Raw genomic sequence first — 19,420 nt, 5'->3', positions numbered from 1 at the left:
CTGTCTCACCCTCCATGACACCGAGGTGAAATTTATCCTTTATGCAGATGATCTTCTGCTACTATCACCAACTGAGAAAGATCTCCAAGATAACTTGAAAATTCTGGAAAAATTCAGTACCACGTGGGCATTGCCCATCAATCCAAAGAAAACTAACATCATGGTGTTCCAGAAGAGAAACCGTAAACCAGCCGGGCGTCCTCCCTCCCTGTTAAACAACAGTCCACTTTCAGAAACCAACAGATACACTTACCTGGGATTAGAAATTAGCCAATCAGGGAGTTTTAAGAAATCCATGGAAACACTGAAAGACAAGGCGAGCAAAACCTTCTATGCCATTAGAAGGTGTCTATATCATCTCAAGGCACCAGTGACCGTCTGGCTTAAAATCCTTGACACCATCCTCGCCTTAATCCTCGTGTATGGCAGCGAAGTCTGGGTGCAGACACATATCCAGACTGGGAAAAGTGAATTCTGCAAACATCTTCTCCAGGTCCACAGGAGAACAGCGCCTGACGCGCAGAACTGGGCAGATTCCCACTCTACTTTGCTGTCCAGAAAAGGGTGCTATCATTCAGAGCCCATCTGCATAGCAGTAGTCCCAGCTCCCACCATCACAAAGCTTTGCTTCACAAAGAAACTTCAAAAAAACAAAGCATCCTGCAACAAGTCACCCAAACGCAGCCTGCCCAAGCCACCAAGCAATACAGCCTGGCAAAGGGGGAAATCCAGAGGACGATACACAAGGGCAAAGAGGAGTATATCAGCGTCTGGAGGAACGTCATACGAACATCACAGAAGCTGACAGTATACTGTAGCGTGCAGAGGGAGTACAAACTGGCCCCATATCTGGAGAAACTCCCCAATCCAAGAAAGCGACAGATCTTAAGCCGGTACAGACTGAGTGCCCACAGCCTGCTCATCGAATCCGGGCATCACCGGCAGAGGTACATGCCCAGGGGGAGCAGACAGCAGTGCAACGTGGAGGATGAGGCCCACTTCCTGCTGCTGTCCCCCAAATACTTAACAGTGAGGGACTCTCACTTCAGGAGACTGTCTGATCTCTGCCCAAACTTCCTCTCCATGGAGGAGGAAGAGAGACTATGCATATTGCTGGGGGGAAAAGGAGAACACCACGGCCATAGCAGCACAATATATTACTGCCTGCCATACACTGAGAGGAGCCTGATATACCATGGACTCCTATATCCCCACCCTGGATGTGTCCCAATCCCCCAAACTTACCCAATTATTCCTACTTCTTTTGGCAATGCTTAAATGTGTTTAGTCCTGCCAATAAAGCTTATTTGATTTGATAGCAGCAGCCCCATAGAGTATAATAGGGCACATGCCTGTCTGCCACTCCATTTAAATGGGGGAACACGAGTACTCATTCTAGTGAATGGCGGGGGCCTCATCGGTCAGATACATTATTCCATATCCTGTGGGTAGGTTGTTATGATGGTATAACTTCTTTAAGTTAAAATGTAGGTGAAGCCTATCATTTTGTGTTGCAATGGTATCGAATTATGGAGAATCATATGTCAAGTGATTACATACATGTTTTATTAGGTGATTTCATAGTATGATATTTTTACCATAGTTTGTATTTTACATGCTTTCAGTTGTGGGGCTTGCTTTTTATTGTTAAAGGAAACCTGTCACCATGATTTTGTGCATAGAGCTGGGGACATGGGCTGCTAGATGGCCACTAGCACATCTGCAGTACCCAGGTCCCCATAGCTCTCTGCGCTTTTATTGTGTTAAAAAACAGTTTTGATTGATATGCAAATGACCCGATATGAGTCCTGTATCCGGAGATGACTCAAGCGGAAAGGAGCCCAGCACCGCCCCGCGTCCTCCGAATCTCCTCCTTGCTGGCTGATGTCACAGAGCTGGAGCGCCGAAATCTCGCGATGCACGGGTTAGCGCATGCGCAGTGTCGGCATCATGTTCATTCCTGTACTGGCATCAGCACAGGGAACGAACTACGCATGCGCTAGCTCGCTCATCGCGAGATTTCAGCGCTCCAGCTCTGTGACGTCAGCCAGCAAGGAGGAGATTCGGAGGACGCGGGGCGGTGCTGGGCTCCTTTCCGCTTGACTCATCTCCGGATACAGGACTCATATCGGGTCATTTGCATATCAATCAAAACTGTTTTTTAACACAATAAAAGCGCAGAGAGCTATGGGACCTGGGTATTGCAGATGTGCTAGCGGCCATCTAGCAGCCCATGTCCCCAGCTCTATACACAAAATCCTGGTGACAGGTTTCCTTTAAAAGCAATGGTATGTAGAGGCACCAGGCTCTGCATAACTTTGACTGATCCACTGCCACTTCTAAATCTACGATCCACTGCCACTTCTAAATCAGATTCCTTGGTGGCGTAGATTTAGACCACTTTTTACGCCTAAAACAGGCGTAGAAAATGATGAATGAGGCGGGCCTGCTGGCCCTTCCCCTTCACCGCCCACGCCATGCCCCCTTTTTCAGACATGGCTTGAGAAGGGAAAAGTCGCAGATTGCAGCGCAAATAACCTTTGCACCGCAATCTGCGCCAGAAATATGCCTAATATAGGTATATTTCTGGTTAGTAAATGATCCCCATTGTCTTCCAGGACGAGGTCTACTTCTTTCCTAAAGGATCTGCTTCTGTGACATTATGGTAGTGCAGCACTTTGATCTATTTTTCCATTAGTCACATAGGTGGAGGCAGGGGCGTACATAGAAATCACTGGGCCCCATAGCAAAAATCTGAATTGGGCCCCTTAACCCCGCCCACTATCCACCATGGCCCCTCCCACTTCCTGTACTGGCTCCTCCCATGCCACACCCCCATTAAATACATTTATACATGACCTACAGAAACTGTTAGAGTGCCTGGACAGAAGATGCAAGGGAAGGAGCGGAGCCAGGGGAGACCCCCAAACATAGAGGGGTCCAGTGCCTGGACAAAGGATGCAAGGGAAGGAGCGGAACCAGAGGAGACCCCCAAACATAGAGGGGCCAATTTGGGGGTCTCCTCTGGCTCCGCTCCTTTTCTTGCATCCTCTGTCCAGGCACTGGGCCCCTCTATGTTTGGGGGTCTCCTCTGGTTCCGCTCCTTCCCTTGCATCCTATGTCCAGGCACTGGACCCCTCTATGTTTGGGGGTCTCCTCTGGCTCCGCTCCTTTTCTTGCATCCTCTGTCCAGGCACTGGGCCCCTCTATGTTTGGGGGTCTCCTCTGGTTCCGCTCCTTCCCTTGGGGGCCCCAAACATAGAGGGGCCCAGTGCCTGGACAGAGGATGCAAGGGAAGGAGCGGAACCAGAGGAGACCCCCAAACATAGAGGGGCCCAGTGCCTGGACAGAGGATGCAAGGGAAGGAGTAGAGCCAAAAAAGACCCCCATACATAGAGGGGCCCAGTGCCTGGACATAGGACAGGAGGGAAGGAGCGGAGCCAGAGGAGACCCCCAAACATAGAGGGGCCCAGACTGTGACTTACTTGTCTTCAGGCCAGCCAGCCAGGGACACAGGCAGCCGGTGCACTGCTCACGAATCTTCCTCCCTCTCTTGAGGACAGTCCTGACTCGTCTCTCTCTCCTCAGCTCAGGGCAGGCACTGACTCTGCTGGTGGAAGCCGACGGCGTTCGAGCCGATTCTCCCGCCCGCCCCCTTGCGCCACTGGCCAATCAGCAGCTGCCTCAAGCCCTCAACAGAGTTGCCTTGACGTTCTGATTGGCCAGCGGCTCGAGCGCCCCATGCAGGCCAGGCTGGCTTGGTTTCATCCTGATTCCGGCAGAGTGGCAGACGGTCCGGGTCAGGAGGAGGTCAGGTCAGGGCATCAACCTCAGGTCGGGGGGGGGGGAGTGCGCGACGACTGATTGCGGAAGTCTGAAGAGGAGATGCTGGGCGCTGGGGAGAAAACCAGCCGCATAGCCGGTCATGAGTGGGCGGGGCCACTTAGTGTGGGCGGGGCCTTCTCTGCGCTACGGGCCCCCCAGTGCCGTGGGCCCCATAGCAGTGGCGTGGTCTGCCTCTATGGGCGGTACGCCACTGGGTGGAGGGCTTTCACATTTTGGAAGCTTGCACTGGAAAATCTGTCCATTTATGATGTAACGACTTGGGTGTTGGCCATCACCAAAGTAGGTCAGCATCTAAAGTAATCTGCAGGTTCTGGCAATAGGTCCTCACAGTCGTAATGACTTCTGAAGAATAAACTCCACAGGAAGACAAATAGCTTGATGAAAAATACTGATTTAGACCCTGCATTCATTATTACCTGAAGCTTACGCAGACCCATTCTCATCCAAAGCTAAGCAAGACATACATCGCAAGACCAAACCTTACACTGATAATAATGTATGCATTGATTTATTGTTAGGGGCCAACTGCGGAATGGTTTTTCCAGGTCATTAACTGTTGTCTAAGTGATACCCCAGGCCCTGGGGCTGTAATAACAGAGTAGAAAGTACCTGTGTCCTGTGTAATCCAGCCCCACCAGAGGGACAGCTGAGACCCATAACAGTGCCACTGCTCCTCAGAGATTATATTCTGTTTGTTTTTTATTCAACAAACCCATTTTATACATCTTTCAGTCTTACAGTCTTCTATATCTATTAACTGCATATCTATCTCATGTATATATGAATTATATCTAACTATCTATATCTATCTATCTATCCACCCACAGGCACTACCTACTACAGTATATTTTTATCTATGCATCTATGTATCTATCTCATGTATATATGAATTATATCTATCTATCTATCTATCTATCTATCTATATCTATCTATCCACAGGAACTACCTACTACAGTATCTTTTTATCTATGCATCTATCCATCTATGTATCTATCTCATGCATATATATCTATATTATCTATCTACCTATCTATCAGTATCTATCTATCCACAGGAACTACCTACTACAGTATCTCTTTATCTATGCATCTTTCAATCTATGTATCTATCTCATGCATATATATCTATATTATCTATCTATCTATCTACGGTAGCTCATCTGTCTATCTAGCTATTGTATCTATCCCATTGGGCACATGCATGTTGAAGCTGAGTACAGTACACCTGGCTTCTCTGTGCATGTGCAGTAAGCAGGTTGCACAAGTCCTCAGCTTCATCTATGCAATGCACATGTGCTCATTATATCCGGAGATAGTCCTGGACTCATCTCTGGTAAATTATTATTTATTAAATGTTAATATGCAGAAATGTCTGGTTTCAATATGGTGGTTTAGTAGCCACAAAAGGTTTAAAAGCTTTAAAAGGTTTTTCGGAGACCTACATACTGATGCTAGCCTCAGGATAGGTCATCAGTTTCTGATCGGTGGGGGTCCCACACGCAGGACCTCCGTCGATCAGTTGTTTTAGAAGGCACCGGTGCTCCTGTAAGCACCGTTGCCTTCTCCGTGCCTACCAAGCACAACACCGTACATTGGGGCTGAGCTGCCGTATGGGCCACGTGACCATGAACACGCCGTCACTGGCCTAGGAAAAGCTATGAGAACTCCATGGCGCTACTGCCAGCGCCGCTGCCTTCTCAAACAGCTGATCGGCAGGGGTCCTGGGTGTCCCCCACCGATCAGATACTAATGACTTATCCGGAGGATAGATCATCAGTATTAAAGTCTCGGAAAAAAACTTTACGTTTAATATTTTCGACTCCAACTTTTGACAGGACACATGAATAACTATAAAATTTTGGCGCTGAGCGCATAGACATACTGATGCAAATGTATTTTGAGAGAGGTAACGCAGCGGTCATGATGGCAGGCAATTCTCTGTGGCTCTTTCTGCAATCCTACCTGAAATGGATGATAACAGAGAATAATAAATCACCTGTAACTGCACATCAGCTACGGATATATTAGGTTTAGTGTTCTATCACTGAAGAATTCACTGCCCGGTCCACCAGCCCACGTGTTATTGTGGCCACACTAAATTTCTAATACATATCCGTCTGGACGTTAGAATTTATAGGTCATTGTTGGTGATATAAAATATTCAGTTTTTATTGTGCTCATCTAAAAATGTAAAAATAGAAAAAAGGTTGTGGGCTGGTGTTACCAAAGGGGGTTAAATGTCCAGTGCGAGATGAGGCAGATGATGGGTTAAGTCTGCCTGGTGCATTGTGGAGTGGGTGTCAGAGGGAGGCAGGGCTCCTCCCTGGTTTGCTTTCAGAGAGCTGCTGCCTTGTGCTGGCTCTTCTGTACGGTTGTATCACTGCACCTCTCCCTCTCTCTGTTTTCACTTTATTTTACGTATTTTTTATTATTATACTTATTTTTTTTCTTGCTCACAATCTAAAGACGCTTTGTGTAATCTCCATCTTTCCTGGCATCTCCGGTGGGGGCTGACACTACTCTGGATTCCTGGCAGAGAATGGTATGTTGTAAAATGGCTCTTTTCTACTGTACAGCCCTAGTGTTAGATTGGTGACTTGTATTTCGGAGTTGGCGAACTTTGTCGCCATAAGTTGAACCTTTACGTCCTTCCTCTCTATAGAATTAGAGTGTTAATGTATGTGTAATCTGAGATTAGCCGCCGTCTGCATTTAAGAAGCCTTTGCGCTAAAAACAGATTAATTGAAGCTCTCCCTTGCTCATGCGAATGTTATGTCTGGCTGCTTTCATCCAGCTGGAAACTACGATGGAAATTCCATACAATCCAGCCTTAGAAGGAAGAAGTGTGTTCATGTCTAATTTCCGTGACACCAGCCACAGATCTCCCTCCTTCATTAGTAATCGTCCCTCATGGTGAGAGGAGGGTATCTTACTTCAGCATCCTTCAAGAGATGCTGTGGCCAGGCTGACACTTGTGGTCGGGGGTGGTAAAGATGGATGGGGACTGTGACTCTTCACATTCTGATCCAGATTGAGAATTGTGTCAGAAGGGCGTGGGGTTCAGATTATTTTAGTGTTGCCCCTCCTGTGCCACTCCTATCCTGTATGTTCCTTATAAAACTGGCATCTGAGATGTAGAGGCGCTTGCTCGTGATGAAATGTCACCAGGATGTTTGTAGACACGCTGGTCATCTTGTTCTGTCGTATCTCTCTAGGGCATGGATAGTTTCTATCTTGATGTCACCCTTGTAAAATTAGAAATATGTCAGAATGTATGAACGCTGGCTGGTGGTGTCTTGGTGATCCACGTTTACGCCTTTTATATAGGTTTGCAATCAGAGGCCTGTTAGGCCTAGTCTAGAAAATTCCATGTCATGCTTACTCTGAGGCCTCCGACATACAGCAGAATAAGGAACTCGATATCATAGCAATAGAAGGTTTTGTCTCCATGGCGACTGTTTCCTCTGGGTACCTGAAGCCTTCCCGGACTGGCCCTACGTGTATCTCTAGGGTTTTAACCCTTCATCCACCACCAGAGCATCAGTTTAATTACATGTCTAGCAATGTTAAATGACTAATATTCAGTTTTTTCTTATCAGCAGCCATAAATGTTTTATTTTCTATATGTGGTCATTATCACCTATAGCATGTTTTCTGGACTTTTAGTCTAGAAAAAAGGACCAGTCATTTATTTCTTATTCCACTAGATGGATTATTCCCTTCTGTTCAGCAATTTATCTATTATCTATCTCATATCTATAATCTATGTATCTCTCTACGTATCTGTTATCTGTTGGTCATCTATCTATGTATCTGTCTATCTATCTATCTATCTATTTATTCTATCTGTCTATCTATCTATCTATCTTTCTATCTATCCATTATATATTTATTTCATATCTATCTATCTATCTATCTATCTATCTATCTATCATCTCAACACACATTATATGTATATATGTCATAAGATGTCTATAACCAAAGCATTTATTCGACGTAAACACTTTCATCTATGTACTTGTCATTTATCTATATATTACCACCCTATCAACAATATGCTGCTACAGCAATACATTTCAAAATGGCTTCCAGATAGAAATCATAAGGCCTATAGACATACACAGATGTGGTATTCAGATTCAGTCTTTTTGAACAGGTCACATCCATTGTGGTGACATTTCCCCTTTCCAGAAGTAATTTACAGGTGCAGACAATGTGATAAATGATTATTAAGTCACGCCATTTGGCAGCAGCCATGATTCCAATCATTGGCTGAAAGTATTCATAGATAAGTTGCAGTTTTCGGCCTGTGTAAGACGTGGTTTTCAATAGTGAATTATGCAAACTCTCTTTTTTTAAAATATTCCTATATTTTTTTATCACCATTAAAGTTAATTGTGAATGTTTTTTTTTACTCTTCTGTATGCTATATGTGTATGCGTTCATAATGCAAGAACATAGAGATAGATAGACAGATAGATAGACAGATGGACAGAGAGATAGATAAATAGATATGATCAGGGTAATTAAATAATCATCAAAAGCATGTATCTAGCATTTGTCATATATCTATTATCTAGGAATTGTCTATCTATCTATTATCTATCTATTATCTATATTACTATCTAACTATCATCTATCACATTTATCTAATCATCTTTCTCCCCATCTATCTCATATATGTACATATATCTACCAATGTATCTATCTCATATTAATCAATCAATCTATCCATCTATCTATCTATCCATCTATCTATCTCATATCTATGTATCTATATTGTATCCGTCTATCTATCTATCATCTATATCTATTATCTATTTATCTATCTCTAGAAATTATCTATCTATCTATCTCATATCTATCTATCTATCTATCTATCTATCTATATCTATCAATTACCTATCTATCTATCATCTATATCTATTATCGATCTATCTATTTCATATCTATATATCTATCTATCTATCTATCTATCTATCTATCTATCTATCTATCTCATATCTATCTATCTATCCATATTCTATCTATTATCTATCTATTTATCTATCTCTAGCAATTATCTATCTATCTATATTCTATCTATATCTATCAATTACCTATCTATCTATATATCTATCTATCTATCTATCTATCATCTATATCTATTATCTATCTATCTATCTATCTATCTATCTATCTATATATCTATCTATCTCTAGCAATTATCTATCTATCTCATATCTATCTATCTATCTATCTATCTATCTATCTCATATCTATGTATCTATATTTTATCTATCTATCTATCTTTCTCTATCTCATATCTATCTATCTATCTATCTATCTATCATCTATCATCTATTATCTATCCATCTATCTATCTATCTATCTATCTATCTATCTATCTATCTATCATCTATATCTATTATCTATCCATCTATCTATCTATCTATCTATCTCTAGCAATTATCTATCTATCTCATATCTATCTATCTATCTATCTATCTATCTATCTCATATCTATGTATCTATATTTATCTATCTATCTATCTATCTATCTATCTATCTATCTATCTATCACATTGATATCTCATTTACATCTCCAGCTATTTGTCAGCATGTTGGTTTAGCCATCCATCCCATGTGTATGCTACGGTATTTCATATCCAGATAGTTTTGGTTTTGCTTTTCAGTATTGTGTATAGTTTTAATCTTTCCTCATCTCTACAGATCTACATTTTTGCTTCCATAAACCTGACCTGTCCAGAGTGAGACACTGCATTATGGGGTCCTATTACAAGGCACTTTCTTCATACTGTGCTTGCAGAATGTAGTAGGAGCAGGGAGAGGTTTATTCTTCGGTAGCAGATGCATCAGCAAAACCTCAATTTAAGGAGGAGGAGGTGGGGGAGGGAAGAATGGAGCTTCACAGTGTCAGTAACTACAAGGAAATGACCACAGAGCAGATTCTGGGAGAGAATTGACATTGGATGTCGGATAGGGTAGTGGTGTAGACCCCATTCATCACAGTGAGATATTGTTGGTTTGGGAGGGGCTGGTGGTGACACACGTCCACACGCACTCACACTGCGGCAAAGGCTGCAGCTGATACCTACAAGCTGTCTGCTGCAGAGCAAGCCATTTTCTCTTTAATAAGATATCTGTTTCCACTGTTGTGACATAGCAAGTGCTCATCCCACCCACAAATGCCGTTTTGCCTTGGCTTGCAGGAATCATGCATACCCAATCATGTGACCTTTAATATACAACTGTAATACTCTATAGGATACAGATAGCAGCAGCTTGCTATCGATATATCACATCACTCACATAAATGTTTTAATATTTGTGCAGCGAGCCCTTGAGCCAGAGGATGGGAGTGGTAGTGGCTCTGATTATAGGATGTGTCACAGTGGATTCCCTCAGGCCATTGCACCCTAGGGCTGCTGCAGTGAGAGGAGGGTGCACCCTTTCTACCCTCGGGACACTCCCTGTAGTTTGGGCTCTTGTCTGATGGTAGTTTGGGGTGCTCTTGATTGTGGTAGTTGTATGGGTGCCTGGCAGGAGGTGTAGTAGTGTAATGGCCAGCATAAGGTGTGGTGGGAGTTAGGAAACCAGGCTAACATTAGAAGAATAAATGTCTCTTTTTACTTGAGTGCAAAATAGGAGTTGTAGTACATCCAACAATAATCTGTACACAGTGCAAATCCTTTTCCCAGATAGCAAGGTATAGAGGCTGGCAAAGTGGCAAATAATGAGCTTCTTGGTATGCTATCTTGCTAAAGTCTCTCTCTAGAATCTTTGGCTTGCAACTGTAATCTGGCAATTGTGGCCATAGTGTCCACTGCGGGATACAGGTCTTAGAGGCAGATTTGACCAGGACGTGGTTAAGTGTGATGAGTGTCTTAATTGTAGTCCCTCTCAAGCAGTAAAGTATGAATAGCTGTAGTAGCAGGTTCCCTTGCTGACTCCTATGCTTTATGCTATGCAGATTCCAAGTTCTTGTCTTTCTCTCTCTCTCTCTCTTGCTTTTTCTGTAGTAGAAGCAATAACTCACAGAGAACAGTTTTTTTTTTTTTTTGCCAGACACACAGTCTGCTAAGTGACAGTGTTTTTTTTTGTTTGTTTTTTTACATTGAAGTCTATGTAAAACAAATGCAAAAGGATGCGCTTCGTTTGGCATCCATTTACATCCATCTTTTTGGTAACTGTTAACAAACAAATCTACTAAGAAGTTTTTCTCTGAGTATTTCAGCCTATAATACCATAATATTGCCAAAAAGTGTGAAGATACTACTGAAACATACAGCCCACATAATACCAAATAGTCTGCAGTATCCAAATGATGCTCCCTTAAAGGGTTTGTGCAGGCTGGACCTGTAAAGGTACCTGCTTCCTGGCACTGGCTCCCTGCTCCTTCTCCTCCAGGCCTTGGCTGCTCCCCTGAAAACATCCAGCTTGACAGTGCTGTAGCCAATGACTGGCTGCAGTAGATACTGGATCCCCTTGCCTTATGTGACCAGGCCACCTCCGCGGCCAATGATATGCTGCAGCCATGTCAAACTGAATGTCTACAGCAAGGAAGCTCAGAGGAACATCTGAGGCCTGGAATAGAAGGAGCAGGGAGCCAGCCCTGGGAAACGGGTAAGCTTCCCTTTACAATTCCAGCCAAGTGGAGGGTGTTGCCAAACACCACCATTCTAGTACCACCCCTTTAAAGAGCCCACGTAATACCTCCATTTGGTTTCCACATAATACTGCAATAAAAATCAAAATAATACCACCAAACACTGCTAAACAATACTGGCTTGTTCAAGTTTACTTGTGGGCTCTCTTATTAAGGGGCTCACAAAGAAATTGACTCTGGCAATAGCCCAGCCCCTAAAACTGGTCCTGCCTTCACCACAGTTGCAAACATTGTAAGCTGAGCTGTGCAATACATTTTTTTATTAGCACACATATAACGATTATTGTTTTTACTCATTTTTACTAAGTCTGTGCAAGCTTAAAGGGGTTCTGCAGTTTTTTAAACTGATGATCTATCCTCTGGATAGATCATCAGCATCTGATCGGTGGTGGTTCAACACCCGGGACCCCCGCCGATCAGCTGTTTGAGAAGGCAGTGGCCTGGGCGGGGCTAAGCTCTGTTCACTTGAATGGAGCTTAGCCCCGCCCAGGCCAGTTGATACTAGTTGTGACGTCACTGGGCCTGCGGTAAACAGCAAGAAGGCCGCGGCACTACTGCCAGTGCCGCTGCCTTCTCAAACAGTTGATTGGCAGGGGTCCCGGGTGTCGGATCCCCGCCGATCAGATGTTGATGATCTATCCAGAGGAAAGATCATCAGTTAAAAAAAAACTGCAGAACCCCTTTAACCAGTTGATCTCAATATATCTTCCAAAATATGTGGAGAGAAAAAATATTTTCTTGCAGACAGAAAAAATGTAATTTCCCTGCTTACAAACATTGACATCACGTTGATTATGGAAATGAGCTCAAACGTTGACATCAAACGTTACAGCGCTGTAGAGTCTTCACACTCTGTATGGTCTCACTCTGACTAGTTTTTCATACAGATTTGCATGAACATGTATACTGATGTAATTAGCATTTCATTTTCATTTATAACACTTATACCTGGGCCCAGAGCTGTGAAAATCATGCAAAAGACCAAGACTCAAAATTAAAGGGCCTCATTATGTATGTCATATTTCCCACCCTTAGGTCACAATAATTTCATGTTTTTATGCATTGGTTTTGCAAGGGCAAATTGAATCCACACATTAAATGTATACAGATGTGTTGCAAAGGAGCAGAAAGAAGGACGGATTTACTTGAAGGCACAGTGGCCTATGTCTATATAGGTGGCCCTCAAGGAAGGAACATTTATATACTGTATGACTACAGTGAGCACTGTGCATTTATGTGTAAATGTTGTGTATTTATTTGTTAATTAGGCCCTCACATACTAGAAGTATGAGAGGAAGATATCCATGGAGGAATAAGGGAAAGGGCAGAAATTCTACACCTCTAGGCTCTTGAGATGCTAAAGGTCAGCCAGTTTTAATAGGACATGTGTGCTGATCAGCTGAATGCTGAATTGTCTTGGTCCCACCTTCCTTGGTGCCTGCATTGCCAAGAAAACTGCTGTTTTATAATATTCAAATGAACCCCTAGAAGCAACAAGGAGCAACAAGGTGGTGGCTTTGCACCCCATTGCTCCCAGAGGTTGCACTCACTTCATGCTGCGCCCCCACCACTAAGACTGACAGGCCAGGCAGTGAAAACATAGTCACGCCTTGCCCTGAAGTAATGTGGGAGCGCATTCAGCACATGTGCAGTAAAAGGATGGAGACCACCGAGCAGATGGGCAATCTCCATGCCTTTACTACACCTATGCTGAATGCTGTGAGACTCCAGGGCCAGGCATGAATATGTTTTCACTGCTTGGTCTGGCATGAAGTTGAGCCCTTGGGAGCAACGAGGTGCAATGGCACCACTCCGTTGCTCCAAGGGTTAAAAAAAATGTTTTCCTGATCAGTGCACATCTCAAAGGTCATATGTGGTGACATATGCCTTTTAAAGGGTCTGTCGCCTCCAAAAATCAGTTTTAAAGTATGTATAATGCCATGTGGGATAAGTGCCTTGAAACATAACCTTACATTTTTTAACAAAAATGGCCCTCTAATCCTAAAAAGTGCATCTTTTTATGCAAATATGTTTTAGTGCACCGTGAGTGGGACTGCTCCATTTGGTGCACCACCGCTCCACCATGACAGCACTCCGCACCTCTGAAGATGTAGGGGAAGCCAGTTGCACTGAATGGAGCAGCCCCACCCACAGTGCCCTGAAAACCCTATTTGCCTAAAAAAAAGCATTTCTCAGGATTAGAGGACCTGATATCCACAAGAAAGGTATGGTTATGTTTCAGGGAATCTACCCTACATGGCGGTATACCTTCTTTAAAAGTAATTTTGGGAGTGACAGACTCCCTATAAAGTGGTATGATAAGAACGATGTCTATATGAGATCAGCAAGAAAAAACATTCAAGATAATTTGAGACAGTTTATGTTAGATTTTATTGTACAATTTCAGTTTTTTTTTATAGGCAAGTCTTGTTAAAAAAAATAAGAAAGAGGGGGTGGGACGGGGGGGCTAGGGAGGGAGGGGGGAGTTGGTTATTTCTTTTATTGTATGCACTGAACCGATCTCGATGTAATCATATTACAAAAAAAGGAAAACATGTGATGTATCTTTTGCTTACTTTTATATGACATGCTGATATAATGCCATGTAAGATGATACATTATGAATAAAAATATGTTTCAAAAAATATATATAAGAAAGAGAATTAAAGGTGAAGGTACTTAAAGGGAGTCTATCACCTAAAATGACCATTATACACCCCAAACATGATGATATCCATTACATTCCCCATTTTATAATCTTACCTTTGATATTGCTGTCCGTCGCCTATTCGCTCTTAAAAACACTTTTATTCCATATGCTAATCGGGTTCTGAAGGTGCCCAGGGGCGGCGTTTATGCGGCCGGTGCCCAGGCTCCACGGCGCTGTTCAAATCAAACCCCTCCCCTTTCACCCCTCTGGCCCGCCCTCGGTTCTTCAGATACCATCCTCCAGTCAATGAGCAATCCGGCGCCTGCGCCTGCGCCCTCCATTACTCACTAGGGCAGAGGCAGCAGAGCGTTTAATGCGCATGCGCCGGCCCGTACATCCCGATCTAGCCGGCGGAAGTAAACTGCCAAAATATCGGGATGTACGGGCCGGCGCATGCGCATTAAACGCTCTGCTGCCTCTGCCCTAGTGAGTAATGGAGGGCGCAGGCGCAGGCGCCGGATTGCTCATTGACTGGAGGATGGTATCTGAAGAACCGAGGGCGGGCCAGAGGGGTGAAAGGGGAGGGGTTTGATTTGAACAGCGCCGTGGAGCCTGGGCACCGGCCGCATAAACGCCGCCCCTGGGCACCTTCAGAACCCGATTAGCATATGGAATAAAAGTGTTTTTAAGAGCGAATAGGCGACGGACAGCAATATCAAAGGTAAGATTATAAAATGGGGAATGTAATGGATATCATCATGTTTGGGGTGTATAATGGTCATTTTAGGTGATAGACTCCCTTTAAAGCTAAAATCTCAGATAAGTAATTGTCGAATTGTGATAAACAGTCCCTGAGCTATGATCTTGGGGTCCACAATTGCAGGAAGGGTCCTCGACTGATTATATAGCCTATACAGGGTATGTGGCTCTCTAGTGAAATATACTATGTCCAGACGTACATGTGAACAGTCACTGCACCATGGGACCTGAACACAATTTCTTACAGTAAGGACACTGTGAGACAGACATTGAATTAACCAGGACTGAGTTCAAAATAGGAAAGATGTGCAAATCTTTCCATTATACTTTATGTGCCGCTTCTGGTTTTGGCTTACAAATACTGATGCAAAATAGAAACCAGAATACTGACATTAAGTGGCCTAATGAACGTTAAAGTACAAGTGTTACTTGTTAAAGGGAATCTGTCTCTAGGAAATGCACTGTTAAAGGAGTTTTCTGGGAGTTCAATATGGATGGCCTAAGGATAGGTAATCATTATCAGAATGGCGGAGGTCCGACATCCCAGCTCATCATCTGTTTGAAGAGGCTGTGGCAGTCCAGTGAGCACCGCTGCCTCCTCATAGCATACCAAGCGCAGTGCCATACATTGTATAGTGGCTATGCTTGGTATTGCAGCCCAGGCTCATTCACTTGAATGAGACAGAGCTGCGCCTTGGCCCCGTGACCAATGAATGTGATGTCACTGGCCTAGGAAAAGGCTGCAATGCTCACTGGAACGCCCTGGCCTCTGGTCGGCATGGATGTCAGGAGTCAGTCCCTCACATATCAGATACTAAGCCATCCTGAGGACAAGTCATCAATATCGAAATCCTGTAAAACCTCTTTAAACCAGGCACAATGCCTTGTTGGGCTAGCTCAAATGAATGTAATGATATCTTTCACTTAGCAATGCATAGCATCATTCTAGAGAAAAAATACTTATTCAAGTGAACAGGTAAGTGCACTGAGGGCGGGCCCAAGACACTCGGTGCACCCTTGCTTCTCCTGCTTCCTCTTCCAGAGTCTCCCTCTGCTTATTAATTGACTGGACCAAGCGAGATGACTATGAAGGAACCCGGTTCTGACAGTGAAGAGGAAGAGGGAGGGGTTTGACAAATGTGGATAGAGTGGCTTGGGGCCCGCCCTCACTGCACTTATCGGCTTATTTGCATATGGATTAAGAGTGCATTTTCTCCAGAATGACTCAACAGATCACTGACTTAAAGGTACCAATACATTCAGCATTGTGCCTGGTTTACCAGTGAATTTCCTGGTGACAGACTCCATTTAATACATATGGCAGGTTGGACAGATTCCAGGAGCCGTGTAACCAATGTGCTTTGAGATGTGCAGCTGGCGGCTAAAGGCGTATATACGTTTGGAGGTTATGTGGCATTTTTTCCAGTTTTCAATAATCACCGTGGCTAAGTGTATTAAAATGGGTGTAAAGGAAAACTGGCTTGGTTGCCGAAGCAACCAATCAGATTCTACATTTTAATTTTCAGAGCTCCTCTGGAAAATGAAAGGCGGCATCTGATTGGTTGCTATGGGCAGATAAGCCAGTTTTCCTTTACACCGGTTTGATAAATCTCCTCCTGTGTTTTTGTCTTTTTGACTTTGCACAAACAAGCTGAAAACCAATACCAGAGCGGTACATATAACTAGGCCCGGGCTTTGCTGCTACTTGCACTACTTGTTCACATATCGCAGGTGCCGGGATGAGCATTTTTCCACAATAAGCTCGTCCTGCGGAGTACAGCTTGCTGTGGTCTCACTGTGGTGCTTTTCTATCGCCATGCAAAGTAAAGAGGTGAAGCAAGAAGGGTTTACTCTCCACTAGTATTTGCATGTCTGTGCAGTCACAGTGGCTAAGCTTATTTCCAAGTGAATGAGGATTGCTAGGAACATAATGCATGACATCATTCAGTGTCCACAATCAGTCCTATTTAGACGCTATATTACAGACCCTGCTCTAGATTCCTCAGCGGGTGTTCTTCAAAGGGTTACTATGGGGGGGGGGGTATTAAATGCCCATTGAAAAGAATGAACTAGGCCTCTTTTAGTGCAGTCAGGCAGGATAGTTTTCTCACACGGACACTTTTTCTTGTTTTGATGATCAAACTAGAAAAATGGCATGATAAAAACAAAAAGGTAATGAAGTAATAAAATATATTCGCCCGTATAAAATACAGTAGCGAAATAGTAATTATAGAACCGTCATTGCTACCATTGGGCTATTCTGCTTGTCATCTAAGCTACAGTGGAGTTGAGAATGTCAGGAAGAGGGAAGAGTTTGCTGCAGTATCTTCAGTCTGTCCCCCAAAAATCTTCAGTCTGTCCCCTAAAAAGTGAGTTGAAGTTGTAGACAAAAAAACAACAACTCACTAGCAAGGTCTGGCATCAACTACATTTTGATGATACTGAATTAGTTCTTCCAATATAAAGGGATTTTCTGGGGAGATAAATGTAAAAAAGGTAGCCAGGAAGTGTTAAAAATTGTTAATCATTACTCACCTCACGCATTCCTGCTGCCGCTCTTCTGACACAGCTCCAATCCCTGCCGGTCAACACAAAGAAAATGACTTGGACCGTCCGCTCAGCCAAACATTGTTTTAAAACAAAATGTATCTCCCCGGAAAACTCCTTTAAGAGTTTTATCCCCTTTAGACCCCATATTACCATAACTGCTAATGCAGTCCATCATCTCAGTTCTTCAGAATAGCAGTCCACTGGACCCGATGATGTGTCAATGACTATCTAAGGATTGGTTCACGCCAGCTCTTTGATTTCCAGTATTCTGCTTCATTATAGGAGCAGAGCAATGAAAATAATGGAAGTGCTGGAGCCGTCAAATGATGGTAATGAACAGAGTCCGATGGACTCCATTGACTATAATGGGATGCGTCGGGTTACTGACTCCGGCACAGATGTGGACGTAATGTTAGAAAGACAACAGTCACCACGAAAGTCAAGAAGGGGGACTTACAGTATTAAGAGCGGCATTACATATGATGTTCTTAATTTGTCCTGCGCTGGCGTGAAGAATAGTCACTGATTAATAATCATGGTGCATGTCGGGCCGCCCCCATGTCAAAAATAAAATGTACTGAAAAAGTGTCAAAGGTGTTGGAAAAAGCTAAAAAAAAAAGTCAAAATTTTTGCCATAAACCAAGCCATAGAATTTCTCCTTCAAGGAATTTATATTTACAAATGGTTCGATAAAGAGATTGTCCAACATTGATAAACGGGGTCTGCTTTTTCCCAGGAGCTCTCCTTGTCCATGGACTGTGTCTTGAATTGTAGCATTCAAGTGAACGGTGCAGAGCTGCATTACTAAACATTGAAGATGATTATGGACAAGGAGTAAGGTTGTTTCTAGAAAAGAGTACAGCGTTTTCACTAATGTCATGCAACCCTCATACCAGGCCTGGGCATTTCTCTTCAGATGTCTTATAGCATATCTACCTTTTATTCAGGAGCATACTTTAGATATACTGTAGCCACGAGACTTAAAATTCAGTCCAAGAATCATCCATGGTAAACAGTAGATGTCTACTGGGAAAATAGGCATAAACAACATGGCTCTCCAGGGCGCGGGAATCCCCAGATCAGCTGATGTGCACCATGCTTGAAAAGAGGTATCTAACAGGTATCTATTGTGTTCACACTGCAGAGGCAGCCATAGTGTTTACCCCTGAGAAGGCAATTCATTTATTAGAAACTACTGTAGATGCATTACCGATTCACAAGGCAATTACTGTCTCTCTTTACTCGGTGTAGTAGATGATGTTTGACCCCTTAATGAACCAGCCAACAACATAATTCTGTCATAGCTTTTTGAGGTTTTGTTGAAAAATTATTGATTTGTTTGATTACTGTGATCGCAAATTTATTTAGTTTTTATTATGTTTTGCTGCTCTTTAAAAAAACATGAAAACAAACCTTAGAAAATGTTTTTATTTCCCATTGCCATATTTTCACAGCCATGTTTATTTTATTTTTTTATCTTTTCATCTACAGAGCTAAGTGAGGACTTGTTTTTTTGTGGGGTGAGATGTAGTTGTTATTGGTACCGGTTTAAGGTTAATCATGTTTTATTAACATTTTTTTGTAGAGGCCAGCTAACCAAAAAATGATGAATTGTGGATTTTTTCTTTTTTTTTACTGTTATGGCATTTACCACATTGGAAAAATATCATTATGATTTGATAGTTCAGACATTTTAAGACATGGCAATATCAATTATGTTTATTTTTTCAATGGTTACTTTTACATATAAATTGGGAAAGGAGGGGTTAATAGAATTTTTATATTTTAGTCCCCCTTTGGGATTGAACATGTGGTCAGAATTATCTCCGATCCTGTTCATTCTGGCCAGGTGCTGTATTATGAAGTCGGCACCACATATACAGTGAGATCACTTATGGAGCCCACTCCATACATTCCCTGCTGACCCATGACAGATATGTCTATCA

The 19,420-nt window shown here is 43.1% G+C and overlaps 1 protein-coding gene across 1 annotated transcript in view; it reads left to right on the top strand.

Annotated features, from left to right (window-relative positions):
• The first annotated feature begins 6,189 nt into the window (after positions 1-6,189).
• LOC122927585 (microtubule-associated protein 1A-like) overlaps positions 6,190-19,420 on the top strand; it is a 42,326-nt gene continuing 29,095 nt past the window's right edge. Inside the window, exon 1 of the transcript XR_006387811.1 lies at positions 6,190-6,388. The gene's annotated coding sequence lies outside the window, so the exon portion shown is untranslated. The remainder of the gene's footprint in view (positions 6,389-19,420) is intronic.

Source organism: Bufo gargarizans, chromosome 2 (genome assembly GCF_014858855.1).
Source record: "Bufo gargarizans isolate SCDJY-AF-19 chromosome 2, ASM1485885v1, whole genome shotgun sequence".
Taxonomy (NCBI): domain Eukaryota; kingdom Metazoa; phylum Chordata; class Amphibia; order Anura; family Bufonidae; genus Bufo; species Bufo gargarizans.
The sequence above is the reverse complement of the archived record's forward strand: the minus strand, read 5'-3'. Positions and strand labels throughout refer to the sequence as shown.